Source organism: Leiobunum rupestre, chromosome 6, assembly GCF_980474605.1.
Source record: "Leiobunum rupestre chromosome 6, qqLeiRupe1.1.hap1, whole genome shotgun sequence".
NCBI classification, from domain to species: domain Eukaryota; kingdom Metazoa; phylum Arthropoda; class Arachnida; order Opiliones; family Sclerosomatidae; genus Leiobunum; species Leiobunum rupestre.
This window is the reverse complement of record NC_143389.1, coordinates 28,058,004-28,078,560: the sequence shown is the minus strand read 5'-3', so window position 1 is coordinate 28,078,560 and position 20,557 is coordinate 28,058,004. Positions and strand designations below refer to the sequence as shown.

The 20,557-nt window shown below is 32.8% G+C and overlaps 1 protein-coding gene across 2 annotated transcripts in view; it reads right to left on the bottom strand.

The window, feature by feature from the left end:
* The window catches only part of tna (Zinc finger MIZ domain-containing protein tonalli), a 262,606-nt gene that overhangs the window by 160,522 nt on the left and 81,527 nt on the right, over nt 1–20,557 (bottom strand). For both annotated transcript variants that reach the window (XM_090176869.1, XM_090176871.1), the window contains exon 2: nt 9,252–9,334. The gene's annotated coding sequence lies outside the window, so the exon portion shown is untranslated. The remainder of the gene's footprint in view (nt 1–9,251; nt 9,335–20,557) is intronic.

Below are 20,557 nucleotides of genomic sequence, written 5' to 3'. Positions count from 1 at the left end.
CCTTTAAGCTCTACGTGTTGAGGTTAACGGTAATAGTTAGGGTAGGGAGCTGTTGGTTCGCGTGGCATGATGTACTTACCACCACCCTCCTAGGCATTGTAACCCGGCCACCTGAATTAATGGCTTTAAAAGTCGCTTGATGACTTAGGCCTAAACTAGATGGTGCCTGATTATTATTATTATCAATGTCATTAATTTAAGTTAGTAATACCATTGACAAATAACAGATCGCATCCTCAACATAGCTTCCAACATTATCGCAAATGTGGAAAAATTTCAATTCCTTATAGCAAAATATAGGAAACTTTTTGTAAATTTATAGGATTATACACGACAAAAAATTATTATATAAGATAGTATAGCACTAAAAACTGCAATAACGCTTGCAAAAATATAAGAAATATGTTTATTGTATACGAATTCTAGGACCGCTGGGATACCTTCTAATTTATCGTCGAACAGAACAAAGTTTATTTCTCATACTGGAATATAAATTAAAACTAAACTTTGGTTATATAATCCTCGTCTGCAAAGGGAATAACACTGATTTATGGCCTTAATCTTATTGAGATCACGTTTTTACGTAATGAGTATACGAAGCAACGTAATATTTGGCTTATAGAATTAAAACATAGATAAATGCTTCGATTAGGCCATTTTTAGGTGAGATACGGACTGACAAATATAAAAAGAACCATAAGCCGAACATAATCGCGGGAGAGGGCATCCGGATGACGTCACTAGACTAGCGGCTGCGCGAGAAGAGAAAGCGAAATGGGGGACTATCGCTACCCACAGAAGCCGAAAAGTGTTTCACGAATGAGAACCTTTGAGTAAATACGGGGCAAAACAGAAAAAAGACTCGGGAGTGCAGCGAACCTCCGTTGGAAAAACTGTGTTAGAAATCAATGGTTCCCGAGATTACGAGCTTAAAAGTAGAAGGGTATTCTGGCCTTTGACGGCGGTAACAAATGAGGTTTATTTCTAGTATAGGGTCATGATACTCGATGGGCGCGAGGATCAGGAAAAGAGGGATAGGCAACGGGGGATGCAGAGGGAACGTCCAAAAAGAGCGCGAGGCAGGTTGAACGACCCAACGAAGCGAGATGGAGTTCGCTACGAAATGTGTCTAAAGATCTACAACGTCTTCTTCATGGTTTACCCTCTCAGCAGCACTCCAACAGAAATAGATGGATCCTCCTAGTAGGAAAGATTCCACCCCCACTTACACTCTCTACCCCCACGCTCGATTCTTTTTAGGGTGCGCTAGCAAACTGTTTGTGTAAAAGATATTGAATGTTACTATGCTATGGTCGCGCCAATCTTTCGAAAACATATTTCATAATGGAACCATATTTTTATTATTTAAAAAAGGATTTGCGTCTAGGGACTTGGGTTGCATACGTCGATTTGAAGATAGGTCTCAACTAATTACATAAGTTATATTTTAGTTAAGCATATTCAGATATTATACTTTATCCTGGAAAGAGATACGCAGGGTTGCCACAGTTTTTTCACAATCAAATTCCCTAACTTTTTAGGTTTTCTCTGACCATCTCCGGAGATTTTCCCTGGCTCATTTTGTATTTTTAACCTATATTTTAGTAAACGTTTCCTATTTGCAACCGAAATTAAATTCCCTGACATTTAGATTAATATTTAAAATTCCCCGACTTTTCCCTGATTTTTGTACCCATACTCAAATTCCCTGACTTTTCCAGGAATTCCAGGTTTTCTAGGTACCGTGTCAAAGCTGATACGGTAAATACGAGACATGAAAATTGGTTTTTGAAGTAGGAGATGGCCGTTATTTGATCATTCAAATTATTAAAATGATTCAGATAATTTTTATTTATTAAAAATCTAGTCTATTGTCTTTCATCAAGATAATTTATGAAAAACTGTGTAAGATATTTTTATTTTTATGTACGATGAAGGTGATATTATATTTAATATTTCGATACATTAGGCCTTTCTATAAAGTAATATCGATCATGGGTGACGTATCGATGGCGTTTCACTACGAAAAACCCTGGACATAAGGGTAAATTCGACGAAGAACCTTGTTTGTAAGTATAAACTTAACTGAACTTATACGTATTTCGTGACAAATGAGCTACATAAAACAAGTTCAGCAAGCGTAACTTATTTGATGGAAAGGCCTATTGAAGAAAGCTCTATTTCATTCCGCAATCGGTTAAATAAAACATTTGGAGATTGTGGCAGCCATTTTACAAAATGGTGAGAGTATGAACTATTTCATTTTAATTTTATATTTCAACTTATGCTGTATTCCACATGACTTATTAATAACTAGAACTAAAACGAATTTAATATTTGGTATTTATATAGACGTATAACTTGATTCTATTGCACTTCCCAAGTCTAATAAACATAAAATACATTTATCAAATATAATATAATATATTAAATTAATATAATATAATATAGTATAATATATAATAATTTAATTTGGGAGATGGTTTCATACTCTAACAACTTTATACTTCATTAAATGCGAGTCAGCTCGAAAATGATTACAAACTGGATTGCGTGACATAATAAAGGCACAAATAGCGTTCCTTTAATGATCTCTGGCCACTCCATTAATCCAGAGTTTCAAACAATTTATCCCGTTGCATTAATGTCATAACTGAAATATTTTACCGAAATTAAATTATTTTAATTTAAAATAAAATTTGGTAAATAAAATTAATTACAAAAGTGCTTCTAAAGCTCTTCTAGGTGGGAGCACCTTTCGGGGACTTACAGTAAAGGCGAGTTACCATGTGTTTAATAAGTTAATAATCACGTGATTACAAAAAGCCAATCAACTAGAGAAGTTCCCAATTTTCCACACCTTTTAAGCTAGATTTTGATGCTTACTCAACTTGCTTTCATTTATACGCCATCTAGTACGAAATAATGCAACTAGACAGGAGCCACCACTTACTTTAATTTAATTGTTGTAAAAATATTTTATTATACTTATTTTCATAAAATTAAATTACATTAATTTAATTGTTGTAAAAATATCTTATTATACTTATTTTCACAAAATTAAATTACATTAATTTAATTGTTGTAAAAAGATTATATTATACTTATATTCACAAAATAAAATTACATTAATTTAATTATTGTAGCAATATTTTTATATTTATATTCGCAAAACTAAATTACATTAATTTAATTATTCTAACAATATTTTTATATTTATTTTTGCAAAATTAAATTATAATAATTTTAACGAAATGAATTATTTTCATAAAATTGCTTTTTAACAATTCAATAAAATTACTTTTAAACACCTCAATAAATTTAATAAAATAACTTTTTAACAATTCAATAAAGTTAATAAAATAACTTTTTAACAATTCAATAAATCTAAAAAACATTACTTTGTAACAGTTCAGTAAATTTAATAAAATTACTTTCAAACTATACAATAATTTTAATAAAATTACTATTTAATAATTCAATAATTTAAATAAAAAAGTAAAATTACTATTTAATAATTTAATAATTTTAATAAAATTTCTTTTTAATAATTCAATAATTTTAATAAAATTACATTTTAATATTTCAATAAATTTATTAAAATTACTTTTTAACGATTCAATAATTTTAATAAAATTACTTTTTAACAATTCAATAAATGTAATAAAATTAACTCTATATGAATAATAACGAAATGCAAAGGTTTGAATAAATGGTTATTTGGCTGGTTTAAATTCAATTAGGAGCGTATTAATCGACTCTAAATACGTAACAAAATAACAAATGAAGACATTGCAGTGACACGTAGGCCGGGCAAATCCGCGGAACGAGTCCGCAGATGGCCTGTTGATTTAATTTGATTGAATCGCCCGCAGTCAGCAATGATAATGAATAGAGTGTCGAAAGACAAGGCGGACGTAAGTGATTATTAAAAAGCCATTAGATTTCGCACGCGCTGCTCGTGACTCGGCGCTGTTCTTCTCTCATTTGGCTCGTTCATTCTCAGCTTCTCTCGGTGGCATCATTGCCTCCCTCGTGCGCTCCATTAGCCGACGCTCATCGTTCACTGCTCTTTAAAAACAAATTGCAGCGCAAATCTCTACAAACCGCACTACACGCTCTTTCATATTTCGGAAATGGCAGTGAATGTAGTTTGACTGTATTACAAATAGACGTTATGAATAACAATGTTGTTGAGTTTAAATAAATATATTTATAAATGTATGTATTTAACGATGCCGCGAAGAAATTTCAATCTTTTACCCGAAATTAAAAATGAACTTTTTAATTTACAATATCAATAATATGTGGTTAGCACCTTGTTGCCGGGCTTTCGCTCCGTGTAGGCTAAAGTCGAGGCTACGTATTCTCTGTTAACCAGAATATATTCTTAATAATATTAATACAAGCGCTATTAGATTTACTAGCAATAGATTGAATATCCTGAGTAACATGTGTTTTTAACTATTATATCTTCACTGTAGGTTGAATTGCAATCTCGGTATGCGAGACTAGTTTGAATAGCTTTGTTAACCGTACATTAATAAAGATTCTTTTATAGAGTTGATGATGTAACAAAATAATTTGAACTCTATCAGTTAAATTTTTTATGAAAGTTTGCTCAGGCTAAAAAATTCAAAATAGGTAATAATATTTCTTCACCTCGCAACGAAGAGTCACGAATCGAAAGATCCCCGTAAATTACCAATAATCTAAAAATTATTTAATTTCTTAAGAAATTTACACACTTTTTTATTGTTTTACCCTACAAAATTAATTAAACTAGTATAAATGAGAAAAATATCAGTATTCAATTGAATACAAAATAAAGCAATTGATAGTTTGATTGCTCCTCCCTTAATAAAATCAAATCCGCCCTGTATCTCATTCATTTCCTCAAACTGACGTTTTCCGGTGGGTAATTAGAACATGAAGTCCGTCTCACCATGGTATTAGTAATTCTTTCAAAGTATAAATAAATATATTTCTTAACTTTTAACTCAAATTGAAAGTATCACCGTGACTAACTATCTCCACCACCGTCTTTTTATACGTAAACTAATACGTTAATTTTAGTTTTGCGAGCTTAGTACAAATTCCGTAGCTGCTTGGGTGGTCATATTATAAAATAGCGCCGCTTAAACAAAAGCAGAGTACTATCGCCATCTAGTGATGGCTGAATGAAGCTCCACGGATGTTTACTTATTAAGTAGCATCCACGTTAGTCTCAGGTAACATTGATTTCGAGGATAATAATAAACCTTTATTTTTCAATCGGAAAAATCAACGCCAGCCGTGCCTCGCCTCGCAGATATGCAAATGAGCATCCCACTGAAAAATTTGCCACGTATCCTTTTGCAAGTTTAAAGAATAGCTATAAAATTCAGCAATTATACTCGTACTCGAGAATCATAGTCGAAGAGGAATAAGGGTTAAAAATAGGTCGAGCAAGCACCTGCAGATCGTGGGACGCCTTCGCATTTTTGTTACCAGTAGCCCCCCCCCCGCATAAGAAGTAACTTATTATTCATTACAGACGAAATAAACCTACCTTAGTACTAAAACTTCGCAAAAGCGTGGTTACCTTCGACCGTAACGTTAGGTGAAGGTGGTACGCAAGCGCGGGGGGGGGTAGCATCGAAAGCAACAAACCCCCTCCCCGCAAAGTCTTGGCGCGCCATCTTTGGGCAATAATAACCCATTTTGTTTGTTGAAGAAACCTGGAAAATCCGATTTCGCAAAAACACAAATATAAAAATATCCGCGTTTAGCTTTAAATACGGGTCGGGGGGCGAGGCAATGGGGGCGACAACGGAACGATTAAAAACAATGAATAGAATGAACCCAAGGACGACTATTGTGGGTGGTCGAGGTCGGAATTGATAGAAAAATCGCCTGAAATCACCTGTTCTCTTAAAACAGGCCTCGATCAGACATTGCGCGAAAAGACGCTGATGTAAATAGCCGTGTAGCGTATCTAATTCACCGGTTATTTTATAGCCGCTATGTACACAACTTTCAATAGAATAATGCCTCAAATATAACCCCAAAAAAAGGGTATTTTACTTTGTGTGTGTGTGAGCCACTAACGGGTTAAAATTGTATTTCTATTTTGGTTTTGTATTCAAAACGGACACCGGGAATCGATTGAATAAATATGGGTGTATTTCCAGAGAAGCTCCGGCGTTTACGAAGCTGACGCTTGGCGGATACGAGAACTGACCAATCAAACCGAAGCATTATTACACATCTCCTGACTACAGGGTGACGTGTGAGCGCGTAGTATCAAAAATATATAACATATCTTACGACGGAAGTATCCATTTAGGTCGTAAAAGTTAAATATGCAAATTATACATATGGCCTCGAAACCAAGGAAACGTACGTGGCTCAAAATTTTCACACGCATTACTTCAATTAAATGTAAATAATAAATAAAAGAAACCAAATGTAAAAATTGTACAAAAAAGTGGCTGATCACAATTTACATAACGCCAAAATAATCGACTTTTTTACATATAGAAAACCCATAATACTATTATAAATGATAAAAATAAGTTAAAGGGGAACGGTCAAGCTTTAACCAGTTAGATAACCCTGTAGCCCATTAAAAACTAAAATTTATGGCGAAAACCGCAGAAAAAAATATTGAGTGGTTAATTTTTAATAAAATAAAGAAATTTCGGAAAATCGAAAAGCGCGCGTCCGCCGCGACACCTGGTGAGAATTCCCCTTTAATATAATTGACAATTTAGGTTCCGGTAAAAAAATATGTTACGTGACGTAACATAACATTTGGGAGACCACCTATTGTTACATTTAGTAATTTAGTATGTAATTTGTGAACGCCCCCAATTGTGGAAGTTAAAAAAAAAACACTAAATGACTATGTTTGAAAAGTCGCGAATAACATTCATATTGGAAACAATTTCCAAAACCCGGATGATAGCTAGTTCTTTCGAAGAGATGCATTAGAGCTTTCTAGTGATACTCGACTTCTGTTGCGTCAATTGATCAGGGTTCATATAACTACGGACAAACAGATTTCCCTGATATTTACAGGTTTTCCCAATGATATTTCATTAATATTTACAGGTTTTCCCAATGATATTTCCTGAATATTTACAGGTTTTTCCGCTGATATTTCATAATGTTTCAAGGTTTTCCCACTGATATTTCCTAATGTTTCAAGGTTTTCCCACTGATATTTCCTAATGTCTCAAGGTTTTCCCACTGATATTTCCTAATATTTCTAGGTTTTCTCACAGATATTTCCTTCATATTTATAGGTTTTCCCACTGATATTTCCTTAATATTTACAGGTTTTCCCACTGATATTTCCTTCATATTTACAGGTTTTCCCACTGATATTTCCTTAATATTTACAGGTTTTCCCACTGATAATTCCCTTATTTTCCCCACTGATATTTCCCGGGTTTCCCCCACTGATATTACCAAGATTCCCCCACTGATATTACCAAGATTCCCCCACTGATATTGGCCGGGTCTTTCCCCATTGGTATTTCAATTTTTCTCCCATTGGTATTTCCAGGTTTTCCCCCATTGGTATTTCCATTTTTCTCTCATTGATATTTCCTGGTTTCCCCCATTGATATTTCCAGTTTCACCCCTTGATATTTCCAGGTTTCCTCCCATTGATGTTTCCAGGTTTTCCCCCCATTGATATTTCCAGGTTTCCCCCCATTTATATTTCCAGGTTTCCCCCATTTATATTTCCAGGTTTTCCCCCCATTGATATTTCCAGGTTTTCCCCCATTGATATTTCCAGGTTTCCCCCCATTTATATTACCAGGTTTCCCCCATTTATATTTCCAGGTTTCCCCCCATTGATATTTCCAGGTTTTCCCCCCATTGATATTTCCAGGTTTTTCCCCCATTGATATTTCCAGGTTCCCCACCCATTTAAATTTCCAGGTTCCCCCCATTTAAATTTCCAGGTTCCCCCCCCCCATTGATATTTCCCGGTTTTCCCACTGATATTTACTTAATATTTACAGGATTTACCACTGATAAGTCCCTTATTTTCCCCACTGATATTTCCCGGGTTTCCCCCGCTAATATTTCCTAGATTTATCCACTGATATTACCAAGATTTCCCCACTGATACTTCCAAGATTTACCAACTGATTGGTATTTCCATTTTCCCCCATTGATATTTCCAGGTTTCACCCCATTGATATTTGCAAGTCACCCCTTGATATTTCCAGGTTCCCCCCATTGATATTTCCAGGTTTTCCAGGTGCAAGGATATCTAATGTTTTGCGATAACATCAGTGAAAACTAAGGTTTCATTTAAACACTTCCTTAACTCTCAGTGCCAATTTAACCAATCTTTTCACAAAGAGCAATAGGGTTACTCATTTCATGATTGAAATTTAAACTAAATTGGTTCCAAATAAGATAACTAATAAAGTTAAATATTTAATAAAGGAAACTTATTGATGTAAGTAAAACAAACCCTTATGAATTTCCTGGATTTCACCGATCTTTACTAAAAAATTGGAATTTATCTGATATTTTCCTGACTTTTCTTTCGACAATCATACTTCTGGATATTCTCAGTCTTTTCAGGTCTGTATGAACCCTGGCCTCGCTTACGTAAGTCTATTGATTGGGGAATTTATAAGATTTTGATTAACTTATCTAATTTCTATTCACACGAATCCAGTAATTGATTCCATTGGGGGAAATCTGGACATGATACCCGGTTTTAATTTAGAGTATTTGACTATGATGTTGTAATTTTTCTTGTTCGAATGGCGTGAAGTGAGGTTGACTTTTGTCGGCATTTCATTGAATAGAATTATACCAATAAATCTTGAATTTAAAAAAAAAAGAGTTCAATCACCTATTATGAAAATGTCAATTCAGAGCAAACTGAATTAAACTTAATTTTTAAATAAATAACTAAATTTAATGAATATTAATATAAATTTAGTTTATATTAACGCTGCCTTGAAATTATTAATGAATTACCAAGAAAAACCGGTATAAAACCTTAAAAAAATAAAAAAAAACAATTTAAATCAATAAAAATCCGCTTTAAATCAAATAAATCGAATTTTAATATTTAAAAAAAATTAGCAAGCCTGGAAAAATTACTTTAAAGTGCCAGGAGACTTTACTAATAAAGTTAACCCATTTAAATAAACATTTTCATTTCCATATTAGTTAATTTAAAAACTCTTTGAAAAATAAACTAGAATTGTAAAAAATTAAAAAAAACTTACTGTTCAAATAACTAAGAAATTTTCTCCTTTTGCTGCCCGTTAACGTCCGGACTTCTCTTTTTAAAACGCAGATGCTGAAACTTCTGAAAATAGAAAGTTAGTTTTTTAAAAAAGATAATTTATTGGGAATAATAAAGTAACTTCTATACCGTTTAACTAATAAATGAACTTAAATAATGCAATTAAATTAAACTTAATGATATCCGATCCCTGCTTACAAAAGTTATTGACATGGTTGATTGTATATCATATGTTAAATAGTGGTTCCGAAATAGTCATACCAATTTGACTTCTATTATGTAAGAAATGCACTGAACGTTGGTTCGGCTGATGGTTAATGATTTGTGATCAATAACAGCAGAAATCAATAGCTTGAATTTTGTGATTTTATATTTCAAAAATAGCATGTTCAATGCGCCAAAACGTTCTTACATTGGTCTGATTTAAATCAGTAACTTAAATCGTGATGAAAATCAAGTTATTTTTAAAATCATTGATTTAAATAACCTATTGTACTTCAATGTTTTTATGAAAATGTACGAACGTAATTTCAATTCAGCGCAAATTTAATAAAATTTTACTTTAATTAATAATTATATGTAATTAAGATTCATTTAAACTTTAGTTTACATTACTGCTGTATTAAAATTATTTATCGATTGTAACCCGGCCACCCGTTTAAAGCCATTATAAGTCGCTAGATGACTTGGGCCTAAGGTGGTGCCTTGGGTATTAGCCTAGCTGATTATTATTATTATTATTATTAATAGGCATGTAACCTAAAAAATCTATAAAATTAAAAAAAAAATCTTAAATCAAATAAATAGATTCAAAAGAAATAAAGAAATTGAATTGGGAAAAACCAATTTTTGGTATGAACGCTTAAACGCAATCATACTTCGAGTGACTATTTAGCGTATCGCTTCAACGTAAGTCAGTGTAAAGAAGCTAAAATTAAATTTTTGTACGAAAAAAACCAAATAAGAATTATATATTATCATTTAGACTTATATGACTTTCGATAAAAAGATTTAGTATTTCCTCCAATTGCTAAAAACCGGCTTATAAGGGATAGCGGCTTAAAAATATGATAAAAAAAGAAGCTCAAGGAAAGCTAGAAAGCATTATTTTCATTATTACATATTACAACGTTTTTAAAAAAAATAAAGGTTGGGAGGGAAATAAGAAAACGGTAAAAACGCAGTCAAATCAAAAGAGAAAGACTGGACGGAAAAGCGTCGGAAAAATTGGGTCAAATTACGCGCGTTTCCACTTCCCCCTCCTCGCGCATCGCCGACCCCCTTTTGTCGAGTTTATGCGGTACGAGCAGTTTCTGCCAGACGTGTTTAACGAGTGCAAAGAGAGATCCGCCAATGGGGAAGAGAAAAGAAAATACGGACGGAATGTTTATTTGCGCGACGCTCCCTTCCACGCGCGCACGCGCTCTGCCTTCCCCCTCCTCGCGCTCTCTCGACGCCGGCGGGTCTCGCGCGCGAAAAACGAACGCGCGTGCCCTAATTTGAAGCACGTGGGTCACCTTAACACACACAAACACACTCTCGAGTCGCGATTGGGCGGGAGAAATGAAAATCGTCCAATGCCCGATTTGCTTTTTCCTCAATAGTCAAGCGTACAGACACGCCTGTAAAGAAAGGATTCGCGTGGCAAACGAAATATACAGAAGCAACGGGGGGTACAAAATAATTCGAATAAGCTAGTCGGAAATATGGATCAATTAATAGCTAATTTCTACTCCCACCCGGAAGAATATGAAGAAATATTTCCGTTCACGCGTAATACCTTGTTTAGGACTTTAGACCAACCGGTGGTTCTCGTTTTCTTGGTGAGGTAGGGCACAAGGACGTATATAAGGTCCTTTCCTTTCTTACGAAATTAAATTTTACAAAACAATATCAATTTTGTTCTTTGTTGTATTATCATTTTCTCGCAAATGTATTAAAAAACTTCGTCATTTTCACTCGTCCCGAGTCTAGCCAGTACTTTAAATATGCGTTATTGCTAACGAAAAATTCCGCGCTCGCGATTTCTTTATAACCCGTACCCCCCCCCCTTACACTTTCTATATCTACGTGCTTGGTAGGGCAAGTATGTGGGGCCCTCAATTTATATTTTTAGGGGCCCCATTGAGAGACTTTTGGGGACCCCTTAGAAGACTTTAAGATGTTTTTTTTTCAATTCCCAAATCCAGCCAAAAATGTCGTAAAACTCCTTAAAATTTCAAAAGGCCTTTCCATAAAATAAGCTACGCTCGCTGAACTTGTTTTTATGTAGCTCATTCGTCATAAAATACGTAGAAGTTCAGTTCAGTTTATGCTTAAAAACAGAGTGCCTCGTCGAATTTACATTTATGTCCGTGGCTTTTCGTAGTAAAAAGTCATCGACACGTCACCCGTGACGCAGCAGCAACATCAAAACCAGAAGGACAATGACTTTATAGAAAGGCCTATTTTTTGCTTTCCGTAATAGATTCAGTAGAATTTTAATGAATTTAATGCCCCAAATGTTTCGAATAATTTTAAATATCTTGCACTCATTTTCGTAAGATCTACCGTCCCTTTGAAAATTGTCATTATTTTTGAAATCTAAATTTTAATATAAACTCAGCGGATAAACAAGATGTTTCAAAAGGTTATGCAAAAATTTTAAGGAGTTGTAGGGGTGAGTTGAGAAGTATGCCTGTTTTTCCCCATTTTCCTACTATGAGTTAAAAGAGCGCCAGAGAGCTTCAAAGTCTGACCTACTAGCCCCTGGAAGGCGGCTGCAACGAGCGCAAAACCAATCAGCAGGGAACCGCGAATATTAAGGTTTGGGTTCGTGTGATAGGTAAAAAAGGACTTTGTTAGCAAATCGAGGTTACCAGAGTAAAAAAGTAAACTTAAACAGTATTTAAAGTCCCTGCTGCTTGGTTTTGCGCGTGTTGCAACCTACTTCCATGGGCTATTAGGCCACACTTCGAACTCTGGCGCTCTTTTAACTCATCGTAGGAAAATGTAAAAAAACAGGCATACCTCCAAACTCACCCTTAACATTTTTGCATAACCCTTTGAAACACCCTGTATTGTTTCTATAATAAACAGATTTGATCCTAATTGAGTAGAAAACGTAAAGATCGGCGAACCACGCATTGGCGTTTATATCGGGATGGGGAAACCATCAACGACTAAATAATAAACAATCGCGTTTAATGAGTCGTGAGAATGGGCCACAGAGCCGTCTCGAGGCTCACCAAACGGCCATTAATCACGAGCCGTTCGAAACGGAAAACGGAAGACTTGGCGTTGACTAATAGAGACACCTAGCGGTGGAAGAAAAAACACACACGAGTCTCCCCATAACAACGCTGTATTTACGGGGACTTAACGAACGAAATTGGCGAGAGTTGGAAGGGATGGGATCAGCCACGTACGGGTAATAACTTCCCAACGTCGCCGTTGATAGGTTTTCCAAAAGTGGGGAAACTAATCAGTGTCGCGGTTTGCGCGCGTGAGACGCCGAAATAATGCCCCCCCCCCCCCCGTCCAAGCCTAATTCTAATGAAAAGGTGAAGTCGATCTCTGCCGCCCACCAATGTACCTTTGGGCGGATATCGATCTTTGGAAAAGGAGCCCCCCTTTCCGCGAAAAACGAAAATGAAAAGCGACATTTTGACGAAAAATCTTCCAAAAAAAAGAGCTAACCTAAGTTCGCCAACGGAGCTCTCTCCATTATACATTATCTCAAGAAAACGAAAACCTAAAGGGGAGGGGGGCTAACGGTGATACGACTCAGCCTCAGGACGGAGCCATAAATAATGTTGCCCAGGGGGGGGGGGGGGGCAGCGGCTAATTCTTAAAGCGCCACCGCCGACGGTCGAAAGCGCTTTGTACGAGGGGCTGGCTCGGGAGAAGCAAAAAACCGAATGGCGAGGTGGATAAGACGCTTAATCAAAAAGCTACGTAAAGTTATCCTCCTCATTGATAATTCAAGACGGTACTCGCGTCTTGCCACCAAAAAAACCCGAAGTTTATATTTATATGTATATAGATATAGAGTATATGAAAAACGAGATGGCCAGGTTCGTGATGATAGGCTCACCCTTTGAAATTATCAAACGCAGTTCACAATATTGAATCGTGTTAATAAGTTCAAATAAATTTTGTTTCTAATATAATAATAATCAGCTAAGTTAATACCCAAGGGACCACCTTAGGCTCAAATCATCTAGCGATATTCAACGCCATTAATTCAGGTGACCGGGTCACAATGCGTATAAGGGTGGTGGAAAACCCTTAATGGCACGCGAATCACCAGCTTCCTACACAACATACTATAAACTATGGAACAAATTAAATATACGTAAAATCAAAGATAATATACCATAGACTATTTCTCTCTACCCCTCCCCCAAATGGTTCTAAAATTATCCGCTCCTTATATTGGCGCTCCTTAGTGGTTTTTCTTAAAATATAAGGGTTTATATTTCCTGTATGGTAGTACAAATAAACTCTTTTCCTATTTTGGCTGCTGTCAACTCTATACGATCTACGTTTGTAAAATATGAATCTATCGCGTATCTGCTATAGTCTAGAAAAGATTGCGCTAAATACGAGCTTGGAAAACTAAAACAGAAAAAGCACATTTTCACAGTGGTTTTTTTAATTAATCGAATAAAATTATCATTTTAAAGTTCCAATTAAGTACGATTATCATTTCCATATCTGAAGATTTTAAAATTATATTTCTCAAATTTATTTTTTCTACAATTGTATAATTGGTTGGTGATTAGAATATTTAAATTAACGGGAAGATATTAACTTTCTACATTTTAAACTTGTTTTGGGCTGAAGAATCTACAACATCCAGATCACGAGGCCCGAATGTAATAGCTTCACTCCTGCCTCGAAGAGGGGTGGGGGTTAAACTAAAACCAGACGACTTGGCATCCGCACTCTCTTCAACAAAATGCCCGAGTGACAGTAATCTTTAATATAGGGGGCGCCACTAACAGTGGGCGGGAAAATCGAACGAGGCGCTTTAGCAGTGGTTAGGTTTACCCTTACTACGGTTACGAAGGCATGAAAAACATTTTCTTCTTTATTAGAGAGGTTAAGCCGCGCTTAGAATCACTTTCGAAGGGGAACTTGGGCCAACTTCGACTTCTCTTCGAAGATAGTTTGACGAAACGTCTAGAGAGCCGCGTGGAAGCCCAGACGTTCCACGGTTCGTAACGTCGGCAGCGTAACCTCTCTACTCTTCGGGAATGACCTTGAGATAAGCGCCCTATACACACCTCTTGTTTCAAGCTTAACGCTAGATTTGGGGATAAATTTCAGATGGTAAAGGAAATAGCGGAGAGTTAATTTTTCTTCTTCAAAGGCGATGTAATAATTGCGCATCTGGTGAGGAGAGAAATTAAAAGGCAGAGAGCGGTAGCTTTCTCCTTAATAAGCGACGCTAAATTGTTTTAATTAAGAGTAGCTTGTCTCCCCTTTTTTAGAGAGAAAGAAAGGCCAGAGAGGATGTACATATTTTTCGGGCAACGCGGCAATTTAATAATGGGACTTTCACTCTAATGGTTTTATTTTGCTAAAAACAAATTCTCACATCCGGACTAGTTTATTTTCTTTTAAAGTTTCGCAACAATTTCGAGCATTCGTGTACTGGTACGCGACACTCAAATATTTCACAAACAGAACCAGAAAAAGTTGCAGTTCTAAAGGCCCACTACATAATTATTCGGTTTACTCTGTCTTTAACTTGTAGTTGGCTGCTTGCATAGCACATATGTCCTACAGCAAGCCAACTTCCAGTGAAAGACCGCGTAAACCGAATAACTATTGCAATTTTGTTGATTTTGTTATAACAAAAATATTAAATTTACGGAGAAATTATCTATTTGAATTATATTATGGAAAATAAATTTTACTAAGAATCACGGGTTATCATCGGAGATCACTTAAAAAAATCACAGAATATTTAGATAACTTATTGGACATTCCAGAATATGATTATAACTTATTGGACATTCCAGAATATAATTATAACTTATTGGACATTCCAGAATATGATTATAACTTAGTGGACATTCCAGAATATGGCTATAACTTAGTGGACATTCCAGAATATCTAGATAACTTAGTGGACATTCCAGAATATGGTTATAACTTAATGGATATTTCAGAATATTGAGATAACTTAGTGGAATAACTATGTAGTCGGTCTTAAAGCAGATTTTGCGAATATTAATAACAACGAATATTGCAAATTTGTTGATAATCGTTAAAACAAAAATTTTAAATTTACACACAAAATAATCCTGGACATTTCAGAATATTGTGATAACTTAGCGGACATTTCAGAAAATAGAGATAATTGAGTGGATATCGGAGAAAATTGAGATGTGATAGAGCTGAGTGGAATCACGGAAAAATTGAATTCCTCGGTGGAAATCACGGAAAAATTGAGATTCCTCAGTGGAAATCACGGAAAAATTGAGATTCCTCAGTGGAAATCAAGGAAAAATTGAGACTCCTCAGTGGAAATCAAGGAAAAATTGAGATTCCTCAGTGGAAATCAAGGAAAAATTGAGATTCCTCAGTGGAAATTACGGAAAAATTGAATTCCTCGGTGGAAATCACGGAAAAATTGAGATTCCTCAGTGGAAATCACGGAAAAATTGAGATTCCTCAGTGGAAATCACAGAAAAATGTAGAACTCAGTGGAAATCAAAGAATGTTTTTCGAAAATCAGGTCAATCAAAAATCGCTGTTTTAATGTAATCTGAATTAGAAATGGTATATATGAGAAAACTTAAAACGGACAAGGTTGGAAATGTTAACAACATACTAAATCTATATGAAACTCCAGTTGAAAAGTTTGAACTCGCGCCTATGATTGAATTCCTATAAACACATTCTTGATTTCTAAGTTCTTCCAATCGAATTTCCTCGGCAGAAATTGATGTTATGATTAATGTAACGTCATTCTATCTTTGTCAAAATTTCTATTACAAGAGAAGGAGAAATTTCCCCTCATTCCGCGAGTGCTAGTTGAGATCCATCTTTGCTTCTTCTTCATCTGGTTCTGGGAGGAGATTTGGTCGGCGAGTGTCTTTCACCCCTTTCAATCGCCGACCCCGAATGACCTTTCGTCGGGCTCTCTCCGCCGACGGATATTCCTCTCGCCACCAGAACCGGATCGCGCACATCCATTTCTTTCCCAAGCACCGCCGCTGAAATCAACCCAGCGCGAGGAAGGCACGAGCAAATCTAAATCCCCCCCCCCCATCATCTCGGGTAATGAGAAAAACGAAGTGTTAAGAAGCGTGTTTTCCAATCTCGGATCACTATATAGCACACCACCTTTGGATTTCATCGGAAATAAATCGATAAAATAAATTTTTTTTAAACTACAGATTTCAAACTGTTATAAACCTTTTAGAAATTTCTTCTAGAACCCACTACACATTTCTTCTAGAACCTATTACATATTTCTTCTAGAACCTATTACATATTTCTTCTAGAACCTATTACATATTTCTTCTAGAACCTTTTTAAAAATTAATTCTAGATTTCTTTAAAAAATTCATTCTAGATTCTTTAAAAATTAATTCTAGATTTCTTTAAAAAATTAATTCTAGATTTCTTTAAAAAAAAATAATTCTAGATTTCTTTAAAAAAAATAATTATAGATTTCTTTAAAAAAATAATTCTAGATTTCTTTAAAAATTAATTCTAGATTTCTTTAAAAAAATAATTCTAGATTTCTTTAAAAAATTCATTCTAGATTTCTTTAAAAAATTCATTCTAGATTTCTTTAAAAAAATTAATTCTAGATTTCTTTAAAAAATTAATCCTAGATTTCTTTAAAAAATTAATCCTAGATTTGTTTAAAAAATTCATTCTAGATTTCTTTAAACAAATTAATCCTAGATTTCTTTAAAAAAATTCTAATTTCTTTGAAAAATAATTCTAGATTTCTTTGAAAAAAATAATTATAAATTTCTTTAAAAAATTCATTCTAGATTTCTTGATACAAATTAATTCCAGATTTCTTTTGAAAATAATTCTAGATTTCTTTTAAAAATAATTCTAGATTTCTTTGAAAAATAATTCTAGATTTCTTTGAAAAAAATAATTCTAAATTTCTATAAAAAATTAATACTAGATTTCTATAAAAAAATCATACTTGATTTCTTTAAAAAATTAATTCTAGATTCTTTAAAAAATTCAATCTAGATTCTTTAAAAAATTCATTCTAGATTTCTTTAAAAAATTAATTCTAGATTCTTTAAAAAATTAATTCTAGATTTCTTGAAACAAATTAATTCCAGATTTCTTTAAACAATTAATTCTAGATTTCTTTAAACAATTAATTCTAGATTTCTTTAAACAAATTAATACTAGATTCCCTCAAAAAAATTCTAGGTTTCCTTTAAAAATTAATTCTAGATTCTTTAAAAAATTAATTCTAGATTCTTTAAAAAATTAATTCTAGATTTCTTTAAACAAATTAATCCTAGATTTCTTTAAAAAATTAATTCTAGATTTCTTTAAAAAATTAATTCTAGATTTCTTGATACAAATTCTAGATTTCTTTGAAAAAAATAATTCTAAATTTCTATAAAAAATTAATACTAGATTTCTATAAAAAATTAATTCTAGATTTCTTGAAACCAATTAATTCCAGATTTCTTTAAACAATTAATTCTAGATTTCTTTAAACAATTAATTGTAGATTTCTTTAAACAAATTAATACTAGATTCCCTCAAAAAAATTCTAGGTTTCCTTTAAAAATTAATTCTAGATTCTTTAAAAAATTAATTCTAGATTCTTTAAAAAATTAAGTCTAGATTCTTTAAAAAATTAATTCTAGATTCTTTAAAACATTAATTCTAGATTTCTTTAAACAAATTAATCCTAGATTTCTTTAAAAAATTAATTCTAGATTTCTTTAAAAAATTAATTCTAGATTTCTTTAAACAAATTAATCCTAGATTTCTAAAATATTAATTCTAGATTTCTTTAAAAAATTAATCCTAGATTTGTTTAAAAAATGCATTCTAGATTTCTTTAAACAAATTAATCCTAGATTTCTTTAAAATATTAATTCTAGATTTCTTTAAAAAAATAATTCCAGAACCTTTTAAATAACTCTTCTTGAATGTTTAAAAATTTCTTTAAGAGCCTTTCAAAATGATCAAAGTTTTACCAATATTAATTGAGTACGATAATCACGTTACATTAAGTTTGGTTAGTTGAGGTTTAGCACGATTTTAGCCGTGGCGTTAATTTCTCACCGTGTTTAAACTGCATATTTTCACTAGAGCGTTAAGACCTAATTAACACATGGCGGGGTTAGTATTAAATATTATTTCAAACAATTGCTTCGGTAGTCACTTTTATACGGCCAGAAGGCAAAGCAGTCAAAAAAAGTCGCTCTAATTTAAATATTTGTTTTTCGGTGGAATTATTCCGAATAGTTCTTAAATACGATAACTAAATCATATGGCTTTTAAAAACCCGAGCTAAAATTTTCAATCGTTTCATAGCAATTAAAAGTAATGAGCAAACGATGTTAATTCTTCAGGAGGATCAATATTAATTTTTATTTAAAATTGTCACGATTACGATGAATCCATTAAGTGCGGAGGTCTGTTTATATTCATCACTCAGTTCCAGTATTTGAGAAAGGATTGAAAAGCGACATCTCTATTCTGTCGACGTCGCTTTCGACACAAGCACTCTCGTTAAAGAGAGATATTCTGGAGTTGCGGATCCCTTACGCTCTTTGGCACAACGCTTAATCCTGAATGCCGAAAGAGTCCCGTTTGTTGATTTTTTCTCCGCAGTCGCATTCTAAGTAGACTAACAGCGTGCTTCTTCGAAAGTTGAAAAACTGCTTCAGAATCTCGTCACATAAGCAAATACGCTATTACACGATATACGCTAATGAAAAAAACGTGCTTTACACGGACATGATTTTCAAATAACTTAATTAAATTTTGACAAATATTTCGCGCGTTTATAAAAAGATATTGAAAAATCCAAGAACGTATTTATTTATATTTAGGGAGAATGACCGTTGAGACGAAAACTGCAACAGGCGTCTTAACAACAGGCCAGTTTTAGGGAACAAATGAGATACTAGCTGATTTCATTTTTGAGGGGTAGGAGCTTACTCTTCGAGCATGGAGCGATTGCGAGCAGCTCAAATAATAGGCGCTATATAGTAATTCTCTTTAAATATAAAATTCTTTCTTTCGAGCTGTTTACGATTAAATTAGCGATCGAATGTATTTCTACTTAAGCGTTTTTTAAATTAAACGCGTTAGCATTGTTATAAATCCATTTTCTACTGTTAACTAATTCAAAAAGGAAAATATAGTGGTTGAAAATCTACATGTTCACACCTGTGATGATTTCACTATTAATTTATTAAGTTCCGTAGATATATGGAAAATCTCGAGAAATATGAAGCAATATTTCTGGAAATCCTGGAATCAAGTGCAAAAATTCGATACTTAAATTGTATTAAATAACTATTTTACTTATTTTTTTGGTTTTATAAATTTATATATTTATATATTTATTTATTTATCTATGTATTTTATTTTATTTATCTATGTATTTGATTTTATTTATCTATGTATTTGATTTTATTTATCTATGTATTTGATTTTATTTATCTATATATTTGATTTTATTTATCTATATATTTGATTTTATTTATATATATATTTGATTTTATTTATCTATATATTTGATTTTATTTATCTATTTATTTGATTTTATTTATCTATTTATTTGATTTTATTTATTTATTTATTTGATTTTATTTATTTATGTATTTAATATTTCTTTGTTTAATAGTTTTGTTTAATAGTTTTGTTTAATATTTACTAACTAAATATTTATTAACTAAATATTTATTAACTAAATATTTATTAACTTAATATTTATTAACTAAATATTTATTAACTAAATATTTATTAACTAAATATTTATTAACTAAATATTTATTAACTAAATATTTATTAACTAAATATTTATTAACTTAATATTTATTAACTAAATATTTATTAACTAAATATTTATTAACTAAATATTTATTAACTAAATATTTATTAACTAAATATTTATTAACTCAATATTTATTAACTAAATATTTATTAACTAAATATTTATTAACTAAATATTTATTAACTAAATATTTATTAACTAAATATTTATTAACTAAATATTTATTAACTAAATATTTATTAACTTAATATATATTAACTTAATATATATTAACTTAATATATA